At 38.7% G+C, this 14,310-nt stretch overlaps 1 protein-coding gene across 9 annotated transcripts in view; it reads left to right on the forward strand.

Moving 5' to 3' along the window:
• Positions 1-14,310, forward strand: part of MAPK10 (mitogen-activated protein kinase 10) — a 305,758-nt gene that overhangs the window by 7,984 nt on the left and 283,464 nt on the right. For 2 of the 9 annotated variants that reach the window (XM_021100776.1, XM_021100777.1), the window contains exon 1: positions 10,229-11,241. The exons of 1 other annotated variant lie outside the window; for it this stretch is intronic. The gene's annotated coding sequence lies outside the window, so the exon portion shown is untranslated. Of the gene's footprint in view, positions 1-10,214; positions 11,242-14,310 lie in introns of those variants that run through there. 6 more of the 9 variants (XM_021100774.1, XM_003129341.6, XM_021100769.1 and 3 more) reach the window with 6 other exon arrangements.

Genomic DNA, 14,310 nt, shown 5'->3' on the forward strand with positions numbered 1-14,310 from the left:
TCATTGGCATTTTCTCCCCGTAACCTCTCAGTGTAGGAACTTCAGTCAGATGTGCACAGATTTAAATCCCGATGCATCTAGTTATCAGCTTTGTGATCCTGGAAAAAATGACTTAAACTCTTAAGTCTTAGTTTCCTTGTGTATCAAGTAGGGGTGATAATCCCACCTATCTGACGGGATAGGAAGGAGGACTGCGGTCACGTGGCCCGGGCCCAACGTGGATGATGGCTAAACGTTCGGGAGATGGTGATGAAGAAATTCTGTGAGGTTGGAGCTCTTGTCTGTAAATCTAGCCTCGTGCCTGGGACAGAGTATGTTCTCAGAGATCATAGTTAAAATAATAATAAAGATGCTTGTGATGATATTGGTGGTAACAGTGGTAAAAATGGTAGCAGCTACGACGTTATGGTTGTCAAGTAATATTTGTTAAATGACTCAAAAAGCCAGAACTGACTTGGGCAGTGGAGCTTCTTCTCTCTGCCTTCCATTTCCACTTAGGATGTAAGTGATTGGCTGGCATCTTTGGCCCCAGAAGCCCATCTGGCTGAAGATTTTCCATTTTTCTTGCTACTGTCCTACTCCTTTCAGCTAGGGAAGGATTATCTCTTTGCTTTCATCCAAACAGTGTATGTTTTCCCTCACTTTAAAGTTCATTCTCCTTAAATCCCAAACTGTCCCAATTCTATGCATTGCTCGAGAATCGTCTTAAGGCTCTGTCTTCACTTTGTTGCACAGAATTAATCATCATGTGATCCAGACTCAACGTTTTATAGATGAAGAAACAGAAAACTAGAGCGCAACCACCTGCCTGCTTGGCATCTCCTGGTGGTTAGTCCTAGTGGAGTCAGAACTTGGATCTCCGTTTCGGTTGGACATGCTGCTTCTCAGCATACCCAGGATTCGAGGTTCATGTTTTCAACGTGGATGCCCATGCTGAGAGTTTTCTTCTCTGAACTAGACACCTCATGGTTTTAGCCTATCGTTAAGGACGTATTACAGATTGTTTTTTCCTCTAGTGAGCCAGTCTTGACTAATCAAAGATGATGAGCTTTTTTTTTTTTTTTTTTTTTTTTTTTAAATGGGTACTATATCTCGGGCTTCTTTTCCAAATCTCCAGCACAGTGTTTTGTACTTATATGCTGCTCAGTGATTTGCTAATTGAATTGATTTTAATTAAATTATAAGAATGTCATGCAGTTCCAACAGCTGTACTTTTTTTTTTTTTGGCTTAGTTTTCATGTTCTTGTTCTCTGTTTCTTGTGGAAGAGTATATCTCTGAATATCTGCTGACCAAGTAGCAGAACTTTCTCTGGGAAATTTCCAGTGAAAATTGCTGATGTCCTGAATAGTCTCTCAAGTAGAGACTGGCAAGTGGGCTCAGATGCCTTCACGTTTGTTATTAGTTCCATTGTGCTGCTTCACCGCTGCAGGAAGCACATGATCAGCTGTGCGTCCTCTTGTGCATGTGCTTTAAGAACATTTTCAAGCAACAGAAGGTGAACACTTCCGGGGCACTGGGCCATGTTCATAGCTTACAAAGTTGTACCAGGAAATTTAAATTTATTTATTTGCTTATTTTTAATTTATTTATTTTTTATTTTTTTGCTTTTTTTGCTGCCCTGTGGCATATAGCATTCCCTGGCCATGGATCAGATCCAAGCCGTGTACACTGTAGCAGCAGCAGCACCGGATCCTTAACCCACTGTGCGGACTGGGGATTGAACCTGAATCCCAGTGCTGCCAAGATACCTCTAATCCTGTTGCACTACAGTGGGAACTCCAGGAAATTTAAATTTAAGTGTGGGTTACGTCTTTCTTATTAAATAGATTCATTTGAACATTCAGTATTTATTGACTGTCAAGTGCCAAGGGTTACGTCAGGCACTGGAACAGTACGTTCCTTAATTTGATTCTGACCAAAATTTTGTGAAGGGAATGTTATTACACCTGCTATGAATTGAGAAGTGGAGAGGCTGTGTGGTCTGGACAAATCACACAGACAAAAAATAGCATAGCCATTTTAACAACAGATTTAAACAAAATCTGTTGATGAGTCTAGTATTCTTTCCACCATCCAGTATTCCAAATAAGCTTTAAAAGTATTTATACATTGTTTTATAATTTTAAAAGTGTCCTACACATACACAAGGCATTGAATTTATACTGTTATCTTTGCTATATCTTTGTGAATTTAGACAATTTCAAAATTGGATTCCTATTTCTCTGTCTCCCTCTTGAATGTAACATTTCAATAAAAGTTACATGGCATGCTTAGGATATTCAGAAATTTTTGGTTAATAATTTGAAAATCCAGCAGGCATAAGCTGTATATACAAGTTAATACTGCCGATTATTTGGTTTAAATACGTAAGACTGACTATAGCAAATCCTGTATTATATTATCAACTCTGACATATTACTCTTTTCATTGATAGGATGCTATCACCATTCATTACTAGTACATATCCTGTTGTTCTGTTGTATAGACCAGAATACACTACCTAATTTGGTGATTGAAAAAAATCTTGTATTAATGTTTGAAAATGGGCTAATATTAGGAAATTTAATTTAGTGATGATAGAGGATCTATATTTATAAAGGAGAATATTATTAATCTTTTATTTTAAATTTAATTACAAAAGTCTGGGCTTGTATTTTTTTTTTCTTCTTAGGGCCCCATCTGTGCCTTGTGGGGTTCCCAGCCTAGGGGTTAAGTTGGAGCTGCAGCTGCCAGCCTACGCCACAGCCACAGAAACGTATGATCCGAGCTGCATCTTCTACCTGTGCTATACCTTGTGGCAGTGCCAGATCCTTAACCCACTGGGGGAGGCCAGGGATTGAACCCACATCCTCACGGATGCTAGTCGGATTCTTAATCTACTGAGGCACAGCAGGAACTCCTTTTATCTCTTGGTTTGCCTCAGTGATCACCTTTTGATGGCAAATCAGAGTCAGGGGTGAGAATAGCCAGTTTAGAAGTCCCGCCATTTGCAACCACATGGATGGACCTTGAAGGCATTGTGCTAAGTGAAGTAAGCAGTCAGAGGACGACAAGGACTGCATGATATCACTTATATGTGGAACCTGAAAAAAAATGGAATTCCTGAAGCAGAGTAGAAGACTGATCGCCAGAGGCTGGGGGTGGGAGAAGTTGGGGACGTTGGTAAAGGGTATGTACTTTCAGTTATAAGGGAAATAAGTTCTGAGGCTCTAATGTGTAACATGCAGACTGTCAGTGATAACACTGTGTGGGATAGTTGAAATTTGCTAAGAGAGTAGATCTTAAATGTTTTCACTAAGAAAAAGTAAATACGATATTGAGATGATGGATGTGATGTTTAACTCAATAGGGAGACTCCTTTCACGGTGTATACATATAGCAAATCATCACATTGTGCATCTTAAAGATCTTATAATTTTGTCAGTTATGCCTCAATAAAGTTGTAAACAAAGAGAAGAGTCCTCTTAATGAAGATACAAACTGCTGCAGAGTTATAAGGAGTTGAATTTCTAGGCCAAACTCAAATATAATCCATGGTATCTCCATGCTTTTGTCGTGCTTCCGGGGCGCTGCAGGAAAGCAAGGATAAGGCAAATTGAAACTGCTGCAGATGCGCCTGGACTGAAGTGTGGCTAAACCGGAGGATGTCTGGCAGGAGTAACTGCTTCTTTATCTCACATGCCAGCTTCTGTGGGCATCTAAGAAAAGGCAGTTTTCTATTAGCATCTTTATTCAGAAGACAAATACTCTAATTAGATTTTTAAGCTGTTACTACCTGAGGAAGTTTAAGCTACTTTGATGTTATTTTTAAGTAGAATTCCCTCCTCCCCCCATAATAATTGTAAACTAAATCCAGACTTTCAAAAAAGTCTGCTAGGATCCTGAAAGGCTGTGTAAAACTACTGTTTTCCAAGCAACAGATATTCTGCATTTATAATCAAAGTATCACAGACAAAGTAATCACAGACAGACATAATTTGGCCAGTTATGGGTGTTCCCAGTGGAAAAAAAATCAATGCTCTTATAAGCTAAATAAAATGTTGGTTTAAAATACATTTTCTGCCATTGAATTCTAACAGAAGTGCTTTGTCCATCAGGAAAAACTTTCAGGAGACTAACTTTATCTACTTTCTTTTGATGTGAACACAGTTGTTTCCTGAAAGTAAAATTGACTCCTAAGCAAGAAGAAAATTAAAATGAATACAACGTGACATTATGCATTTGTCAAAACCCTCGAAACTGTACAAGTAGTGAACCCTCATATAAATTATGGATTTTAGTTAATGATCATGTATTAATATTGGTTCATCAGCTGTAAAAAAATTAACCACAATAATGCAAGATGTTAATAATAGGGGAAGCTTTGTGTAGGGAGGGGCATAGAGAATGTGGGCAATTCTTTGTACTTTTTTTTGCTCAATCTTCTCATAAACCTAAAACTTTAAAAAATGTCTGTTAATTAAAAAGAAAAGTGAGTGCGGAGGTAGATTCCTTCTTTTTTGTGACATTGACAATCACAGAATGTGCTCTTAGTAGGAACCGTTAGTGTTCTGTTAATTGAGTATTATTCACTTATAACAGGACATGCGTTTAAACATGATTCGACACCCGTGCATGTTGTTAGATAATCACTCCAGTAAGTGTGGCCAGCATCCGTCACCATACATAGTCACAGAATTTTTTCCTTCTTGTGATAACTTTTCAGATGGACTCTTTTGGCGACTCTCAAATGTGCAGTACAGCATATTAACTAGAGTTGCCAGGCAGGACATCACAGCCCTCGTGACTTATTTATTTTATAACGAGATGTTTGTATGTTTTGCTCTCCTCTGCCCACTTCACCCGCCGCCCTTGCCTTTGGCAACCACCAACCTAGTCTCTGTATCAATGACCTTTTTTTTGGTTTTATTTTTATTTTGGGGGTTGGAAACAGTCTTTTTTAGGAGATATTTTTATTATAGTTGGTTTACAGTGTTCTGTTGATTTCTACAGAAAGCGAAGTGACCCAGTCATATATATGTGTGTGTGTATTCTTTTTCTCATTGTTCGTTTGTTTTAGATTCCACGTATAAGTGAGATCATACGTATTTGTCTTTCACTAACTCATTTAACTTAGCACAATGCCTTCAGGGTCTGTCCATGTTGTCACAAATGGCAAGATTTCATTCTTTTTATGGCCGAATAATCTTCGTGTGTGTGTGTGTGTGTGTGTGTGTGTGTGTGTGTGTGTAAGACATCTTCTTTATTGATTTACCTTTCAGTGGATACTTAGGTTGCTTCCATAGCTTGGTTATGTAAATTCTGCTGTAATGAACATGGGAGTGCGTATATCTTTTCAAGTTAGTGTTTTTGTTTTCTTCAGATAAAGACCCAGAAATGGCATTGGATTACATGAGGAATCATAACTTCGAGAGATTGAAATCTTTTTTTTTTTTTTAAAGCCTCAAGGCTCCTCAGTGCTTTTAATTTAGTTTTATGCAATAAGACTTTCCAAAAGGAAGACAGTTGCATGCAGAATTTCTGAAAGTTTTGAATTATGGAATTGTTTTGCAAAGGACAAGTGTTCCCCAAGTGGAAGCATCCTGAAAGACACATGACTGACTTCCTGAGAGAAAACCTGATATATCTTGAAATGATAGTGAACCTGGGTCAACCCCGACTCTGGATTCCCTTCATATTCATTGACTCACAGCGTTCATTTATAATTTCTCGTGCACTTATGAAACCACTTGCATCCTCTTACCACCTCCTAAACTGTAGGAATCTAATTGTTGAGAGTGTAGCCAGGTGACACTTCTCTTCAGCGACATTACTGTTCTAATGAACCCCTCGACTTCTTTTGTATCTCTCTTGCTTTGCACCTGGGACCTTTAATTCTCATCTGATGGTTGAAGTCCATTCTAAACTCTGGTATAGTGTAGTCAGCCTTCCCAGTTTGTCCAGGGTTTCCTGGAATGTGGGACTTGCTAAAACCTGGGAGGCCCCTGGCAAATGAGAATTAGTTGGTCACTCTATTCTGGGATCCATTTTGATAAGAGACCTTAGTATAATAGTTGGTTTTATTGCTAGCCACCCCCCCATGAGTGTCCTTGAGACTTAGATTCAGCAACTGAAGTCTTAGTTGGCAGCCCAGTCTCACTGAGTTGATGCCTTTACGCTCCCCTATTCCGGAGTCCCTGGCCACTTACTATTTGGAAAGCTAGGTCTTTAGCACCTTTGCTTCCTTTAGTCTTGAGACCTTAAGCTGAATGACACCCCCTTCAGAGGAACCTGGGAATCTAGTTCTGGCCAGACTTCTCTGAAAAATCGCTTTTTTAGCGTCTGAGTTCTCATTTCTTGTTTGTTAGGTAAATCTCCGTCCATTGTCGGCTTCACTTCAGAGGAGTTGCTATGTCACTCAAGATCTCAGTGGCCCTGAATATAGCCTTTCCTATTGCTAGGTCTGCTCGGGACCGGATTTGCAGGTTTAGGAATTCTACCTTTTATTCACTCAGCAGTTTTCTTCTTGGGAATTGACTTAATTTTTAAAAAACAGTTCTTTAACTGAGTTCCCTGGTGGACTTGTGGTTAAGGGTTTGGTGTTGTCACTGCTGTGGCTTGGGTTCCATCCTCCCTGGCCTGGGAACTTATGCGTGTTGCTGGTATGGCCAAAAACCAAAACCCAAACCAAAAAATAACCAACATTAGTTTAATTTACAGAGTGAAATACACTGATCTTAAGAATTAGACTTTGAAAAGTTTTGGAAAATTTTTACATTTATGTAATAACTCACACCTTTATCAAGATATAGAACAATTTTATCAGTACAGAAATTTCCCTCAACTGTGTCACTCTCCTGTACAATCATAGTTCTGATTTCCATCACCATAGAATCATCCTGTCTGTTCTAGAATCCCATATTAATGGATTTGTGTAGTAAATACTTTCTTTAGTCACTATCTCTCTTTTTGTGTGTGTGTGTTTTAGGGCTGTACCTGCGAGGCTAGGGGTCCAAGCAGAGCTGTAGCTACTGGCCTGCACCACAGCCACAGCAATGCAGGATCTGAGCCATAACTGCGACCTACACTACAACTCATGGCAACACTGGATCCTTAACCCATTGAGCAAGGCCAGGGATCGAACCTGTGTCCTTGTGGATCCTAGTTGGATTCGTTTCTGCTGCACCATGACAGGAACTCCCTATCTCATTTTTTTTCACATAAAATAATGTTTTCAAGATTCATGTATGTTGTTGTGCGTTTCCACAGGTCATTCTGAAAATTTAGTGCCCCAAAGTTTTCATTTATGACAGAAGGGAGATTTCCTTGCTTGGAGGGTAAGAAATAGTCCTGAAGATGTTTAGTGCCACCACCGACTACAAACATGCCATTAAATAAATAAACTCGTGTGTAAGAGACACTAAGTACAACTCTTTGCTTTTGAAAATAAGAACTTCCATTCATTCGTTCATTTAAAACCTTTCTTTCTTGGAGCTCCCGTCGTGGCTCAGTGGTTAATGGAGAGAGTACTGATTGAATTCAGGTCAGACTTCTAGATTAAATTTAGTTTGACTTGAGAGCATTTTGAAAAGTTTGAAAGAGTTAAAGTTCCAGTATGTAATATAACAGAGGTTACCTGCTTTAATAGCGGATATCTCAAAACGTAACACTTGATCATAATGTTTGAGATTAAAAAGAGTTGGTAGATAGTAAAAAGAATTATATAACCACAGATAATTATAATTAATAACTGTGTTTACTGGTCACCTGCCATGTGTAAGAAGATATGCTGGGTTCCTGGAAAAGGGAACTTTCAGGGAAGACAATGAGAAATGGAGAAAATTAAGTCACAGTTATGTTTAAAGTAAGATATTATATATTAATAAAATTAGAGTAATACAAAATGCAGTATGGTCAATACTAGATGAAAGAAGGAGGTAGTTTTGTATGCGCTTATAGGGTGGGGGCGACTATGCCAAAGCACGGTGCCTAGCAAAACCAGTGATGCTGCTTAGTCTCTGTTCTTTTCTTTCTTTCTTGATTAAAACACGTATTTTTGCAGGGAGGGGAGGCTCTGAAACATATTTTGTTGGGTTGAGAAGCAGCAATAAAGAAATAAAGAATTTTGGTTTTATCCAACAAGGAATGGGACCTATTTTGGTGTTTTTTTTTTTTTTTAACTAGTATTAAATGATTTAATTTCAGGAAATTATTTGTTTCTCTGATGTGTTGAATAGACTTAAAAGAAAATTTAAACATCTAAATATTACTGAAATGAATAGGTTGAGAACTAAATCCCTAAATAGTAAAATATAACCCAGTGAATGTTGGCACCTATCATTCTGTCACCTGTGCCATTCGGAATTAACACGTAATGGAATAAAAATGATTAGTTTTGACATATCTATAGCTGTCATTCTTTTTTTTAATTGCCAAATAGTATCCTAGTATATGAATATACCACACTCTGCATATTCATACCTCTGTTGATAGGCTTTGAGTTGTTTCCAGCATTGACCAATTATAAATAAAGCTGGCATAAACATTTATGTACAACTTTTTTTTTTTTTTTGGTGGACATATGTTTCTATTCTCTTAGGTGACTGTGAATAGAATTGCTGAGTCATACTGAAGGTGTATGTTTATCAATTAAAAACCACCAAACCATTTCCCAAAGTAGTTTTGCCATGTTATACTATTGCCTCCTAGTAATGCAAGAGAGTTCTAATTTCTCTATATCCTACTCAGTATTTAATGTTGTTAGTCTTCCTAATTTTAGCCATTTTTGTGCATGTAAAATGAGATTTATTGCAGTTTTAATTTGTATTTCCCTGAGGACCAATGATGTTGAGTACTTTTTAATGTACTTATTGACCATTTATATATATATCTTCCTTTGTCAAGTGCCTGCTTTTGCTCATTAAACAAAGTTGTTTTTATCATTGAATTATAGGATATTTTTATATAATGCAGACTTTGTATATATTAAGAATATTTTCAGATATGTTTATCAAAAGTATTTTCTTCTAGTCTGTGTCTGTCTATTCATTTTCTTAATGGTGACTTTGGAAGCTTTAAAATTTTGATCAAATCTCTGTTTTTTGTTTTTTGTTTTTTTTCCTATAGTGGTGAGTGCTTTCAGTGTCCTAAGAAATCTTTGCTTACTCCAAAAATAGAAGGCTATTTTTTTCTTCTAAAGATATATTTTATTCTAATAGCTTCATGAATTTTAGCTTTTATATTTCAATATAAAATTTATCTTGAATTAATTTTTGTGTTTGCAAATGTGAGGTAAGAGTTGAAATTCCTTTTTTCCTCATTGGTATCTAGTTATTGGGAATTGACTTTTGATAGCAAAACTTAGAATAAAGTAACTTAAAAGCTTGAATGCCAGTTACCTTGTGCTATAAAGTTGTTTGGCTAATCAGTGCATATTTTTGTTTCAGACAGAGCTGTCTTGTAGGTAGGCCCACTGTCATGCCTGAAAGTTAATAATCAACTGATTCTCGTTGAACTTGAAATTAGAGCAAAACAACATCCAAAAACTTGTCCAATTGATGAAAAGGACAGAAAAGGCATATAAAGCTTTTTTCCCCTAGATTCCCACCTGAAAAAGTAACAATACCCACAGCACAAAACCTGTTGTGGTCCCACACTGTTTTAAGATGTATTTCGTGTCTTGATTTATATCTGTTGCATGTTGTATTCTTTCTGCTAACATATGGAAAAAGCTTCTTATTTGTGTATGTATTCTAGTTCCAAACATAATGTAGAATGGTACAAAACTCAGTCCTACTTGGTTGCAACAGACAGAAACTCATCTCAAAGTTGTTTAAACAAAAAAGGAATTCAATTCGATTATGTAACTTGAGAATTCCAAGGGCTTAGGCTAGCTAGGCCAAATATATATTGAAAATTTTACTTACATAAAAAATATTTTTAGAAGGTTAAAAAATTTTGGTAATTAAAAAAATAGTGGAAGTAGTCCAGCATTTGTCAGCTCTCACTAAAAAACTAATATTTATAGGTTAGCAACTATAACTTTTTAACAACCAGTATGGAGACTTAAGAATATACTCTCACAGTCAAAGGCAGGGAAAATTACTTAAATAAATTGAGCTATCTGCCCCAAATAATAATAATGTGATTTGCACCTGCTTTCTAGAGAATTATCCCAATTAAAAAAAAAAAAAAAAAAAAGGAACCCTGATGTGTTTTCTCAAATTATCAGTGTCTTCTTTTCACATTCAAATGTCAATCTGAGAATCCGTGTACTGAGTCTGGTTTAGTGGTATGTATTCAGGATTTTTATGAAAGACAAGGAAACAGAGAAGAGGAATTGTGCTGCACAGATGACCTCCGGGGTCCAGGGGAGGACCCAGAGGCTCACTTTGCCTCTGAGCTTATTACCATCCTTGTTTGCTTTGACATTCAGAGATGCTGCACGTCTCTCTTTGTGCTGTTTGCAAAAAACTGAGCTGGCTGAACAGCAGAGACTGACTATATTTCCGATGGTGTTTGGTCTGCAGGCATTTGTTCCCCAGCGCTGCTGTGTGTCTGGCCGGGCTGCACAGAGCGGGTTGTTTCTCCGGGTTGTGCAGGCTGGTTGCCGGATGTCGTAGCCGCTGGTAGTGGCTGCCAACGAACCCTGTTCCTTTGCAGTTTGCCTGGTCCTCATTTCATCGGAAAACACAGTTAACTCCAGCCGCACATAGACTTTTTCCTCTTTTCCTTTCCCCCTCTCACCCCTCCCTAGACCTCTCTGGGCTTTGACGTCACGTGTGCTCCTTTCGGTTGCCATAGCAACCCCATTCCCCAAGCCCTCTGTCCGTCTCCTCTGGTAGGTTCCACAATGGTACAGGCAGCATCACGCTGCACAATGGTTTCCAGGCAGTGAAAGAGGGTGATTCAGCAAGCCACTCTTCTTCTTCTTCTTTTTTTTTTTTTTTTTAAACCTCCCCTTCTCTTTTTATTTTTATGGGGGTGGTTGGTGCTTGTTATATGCTTACCTTTTTCCTTTCCTTTTTCATTTTTACAATTTTCCTTTTTTCTCCTCACCCCTCCATTCTTAGGGGCTTGAGTGACTTTAAGATTGGGTTTTCTTGGAAATCACCTGTCCATCATTAATTTTAAACAATTTCCCCACCTCCAAGGAATCTATTCCTTATTACACTTTGGAATGTGGTTAATGAAAAACAAGTAGGGAGGATTTCTGGGGCAAACACTGCTGGATCAGGATCGTAGTTCTCAAGCACGGAATGGTAGGTGGCTCTTTGCTCATTCTGGGTTCTAACCTGGTTTTTGGAGGGTGGGGTGATGTCTATTGATTGCTCCTGGTGGGGCGGGAGAGTGAGCTTGGGAGAGGGGGGCAGAGATGGGGTGGAAAGCAGATTGATGAAGTGAACTACCTCCGAGGCAAGAAGCCACCAGCCTTTCCTTCTGCGCGGAGCATCTCTGCAGACTTGGGCGTGTTGAAACCTTTCTGTTTGGAGTGAGGGTTGGCAGGGGGTGGGAGGGAGCATTTTTATTGTGACCAGGGGTTTTTAGACCAATGCAGAGCTACAGAAGGGAAGAGAAAATCAGAGAGGGAGAGTGGAAACAGCTGTGCTTGTTAGAAGTGCCGACCTCAGTTCCTGTCTAAGAAATGCCATGGTTCCATAAAACAAAAAAACCACTCTTTAAGCTATGCATTTATATTTACTTCCTGAGAGATGTAGCTTAAATAAATATTTGGGGGCATACTTACATATTTTAGTAGGGAATGGTATTTTTTATATTTTAGTTGCAAAACTAACGGCATTCCTCTTGCAGAGACATGCTAGCTGCATTTGGGCTGGGGAGAGAACACAGAATGGGGGTCAGGTTAGACACAGAGGGAACACTGGCACTGCAGTCACATATGTAAGGGGTCCCTTTAAGAAAGTGATCTCCTAGTCACAGGGAAGCATTTTTTTTTTTTCCGTTATGGCATGGTTCCCAGGTATCCTGTACTGGGATACTGTGTCCCCTAGAAATATCAGAGCTCATTTGGAAAAAAAAAGATGTATCATCAGAAATGAACATGGCAATATATTTATCAGAATTTATGTATTTGTGCCTGTGGCAAAATAAATGTGGCTTCCTGGATAATTTTCAAGTAAATCAAGGCTAGAGATGTTTCAAGACAATCACATCTCTATATGTTTATTTCCTTCTCCCCCTTCATTTAAATCTAGAGACTGAGTCTCTGCTTTTACCCTCTTAAAGATGTAACTTCCCAGGGTACTGCAATGGAACCACAGCAAAAGAATGGCTTATCCCATGGCAATTGGCTCTGAAGCAATGGTAAGGTTGTTTACATGGGCTGTCTTTGCTGCAGAGCCTGAGAGCGTCTGTAACAGCAGCCTTGCCTGCTTTGGTGTGTTGGCAGTAACTTTTATGAACAAACTGGGTAGAGGCAGGCTAAGTCCTATAGGGCAGGCCACAGTTCAGACCGAAGGAAAATGGGTCTAAGTGTACCAGGCATTGCCAGCCCAAGGTCCAATTTCTCTCTCTATTCCTAGTCTGCTAGTTGTCGGACCCTGGAAGATCTCACAGAATGCTGATCCATGTGTCAAAAATGGTTGTAGGAATAGGCATTTCTCTCAGAGGCTTCTGTGTATTTTCTATCTTAGGCGAGTGTTTGTGTTGTAAATATAGACAAGAATGAGCCTGCAAGCTTCGGACTCCACTTTGGAGCCATTGGATTGTAGGGCCCGACAGTTAGCCCTCCTCTACCATCATCTCACTCTTAAAATTGACGAAGTATCAGATGAGCTGATTTCATCACATGAAGCAAACTGGGTTTTCTCTCCCTCACAGCAGAGCTAGAAATCTGGGGACAAAGGTGGTGTGACCTTAAAGAGTCTTCGTGCTTTCTTGTGTGCACGTCACTGCCTCCCGTTGTCATAAAGTATCTTTAATCTGACATTCTCCTCGTGTTAGGAAATCTTTGCAGTTTTAGTAAAAAAGATTCTTGATGATGAGGCCGTAAGAAGTGATATGCAGAGTGGGAAGAATCAGCTGCCTCCAGCCTCCTGCTTGCTTGCCCCAGAACAGCATCTGCTGTGGGGAGGGATGTTTATGAACAGATCCCACGGGGACCAAGTGTGTTGTTGCTGTCATTGTCTGGTACATCTGCAGCTATTAGTGTTTAATGGTTTCATAGTTCATGGTCAGTATTTTTCAAGGTTAAAATGAACTAAGGATTGTGGATGCCATTATATATACATATATATATATATGTATATATATATGTATATATACACACACACATATACATTTTATATATATACACACACACATATACTTTTTTAATTATAGGAAAATTCATAAAATTGTCAGTATATCCCATAGGAATTCATAAGCAAAAGGAATCTGCCTAATTTAAATAATGTGAAAAAGCCTCCCATATTTAAAGGTAAAGCCCCCCATATTTAAAGGGAGGGTTTTAAAAAAATGTTTATGGCTTTAGGTAAATGAATCCGTGGAAACGTCTTTGAATACTGATGATAAAGGATAAAGACAAATTGGGTTTTATCTTGTTTGTTAAACATGAGGGCAGATGCCCTCCCTTCCTGCTCTGGTTCCGGATGCAGGTCACATTTGTAGCTCTGAGACTTCACATGGAATTGGTGTGTTCAAATCAACTGATTGCTCAGTTGCTAATGAGAATAATGGACTCAAAGCAAGAGAGACTTCCTTCAATTAGAATAAGAAATGATAAAGCGACATTTTAAATACTTTCTCTATTGCCCCTACTGTTTCCTCTTGCAGTCTCTTTCAAGCTGTTGGTTGGACATTGCAACACTTACACAAAAAAAGAGACACAAAGTGTCCCAGGAGTGACACGAACCGGAGTGCTGTATTTATTTGCTGCAGGCTGCGTGCATCTCTTACACCGTCTTCTGAGAACCAAGGACTTGTGGAAAAAGTTGGGCCTCTGGACTCCTGGGGGAGATACTTCTTGATAAAGAGCAGAATCCATTTGTTTCTCTAGCATATTAGAGATATTTATTGCATTGCCTGAGTCTGAGATGAGGCACTGCTGCTGATGCAGATAAAAGATCCTGCTGCATATTGATTGTTTGAAAGAGAAAATGCAGTTTAGAATTGGAGCTTGCATTTTTAGAAATTGACTTATCTGTATATATTTTCATAGCCAAGTTGTAAGGTTTTGACTAAAGATTTTTCAGTTTGAGTACATTTTATCCTTCCAAGAAAATCCAGGCAAGGGGGAAAGTGGATCATCTGTACTGTACATTTCAGGTTCTGCGCCCCCGCCCCCATTTAACGGAGGAGAACTCCGTTTC

The sequence above is a fragment of the Sus scrofa genome, chromosome 8 (assembly GCF_000003025.6).
Source record: "Sus scrofa isolate TJ Tabasco breed Duroc chromosome 8, Sscrofa11.1, whole genome shotgun sequence".
Taxonomy (NCBI): Eukaryota; Metazoa; Chordata; class Mammalia; order Artiodactyla; family Suidae; genus Sus; species Sus scrofa.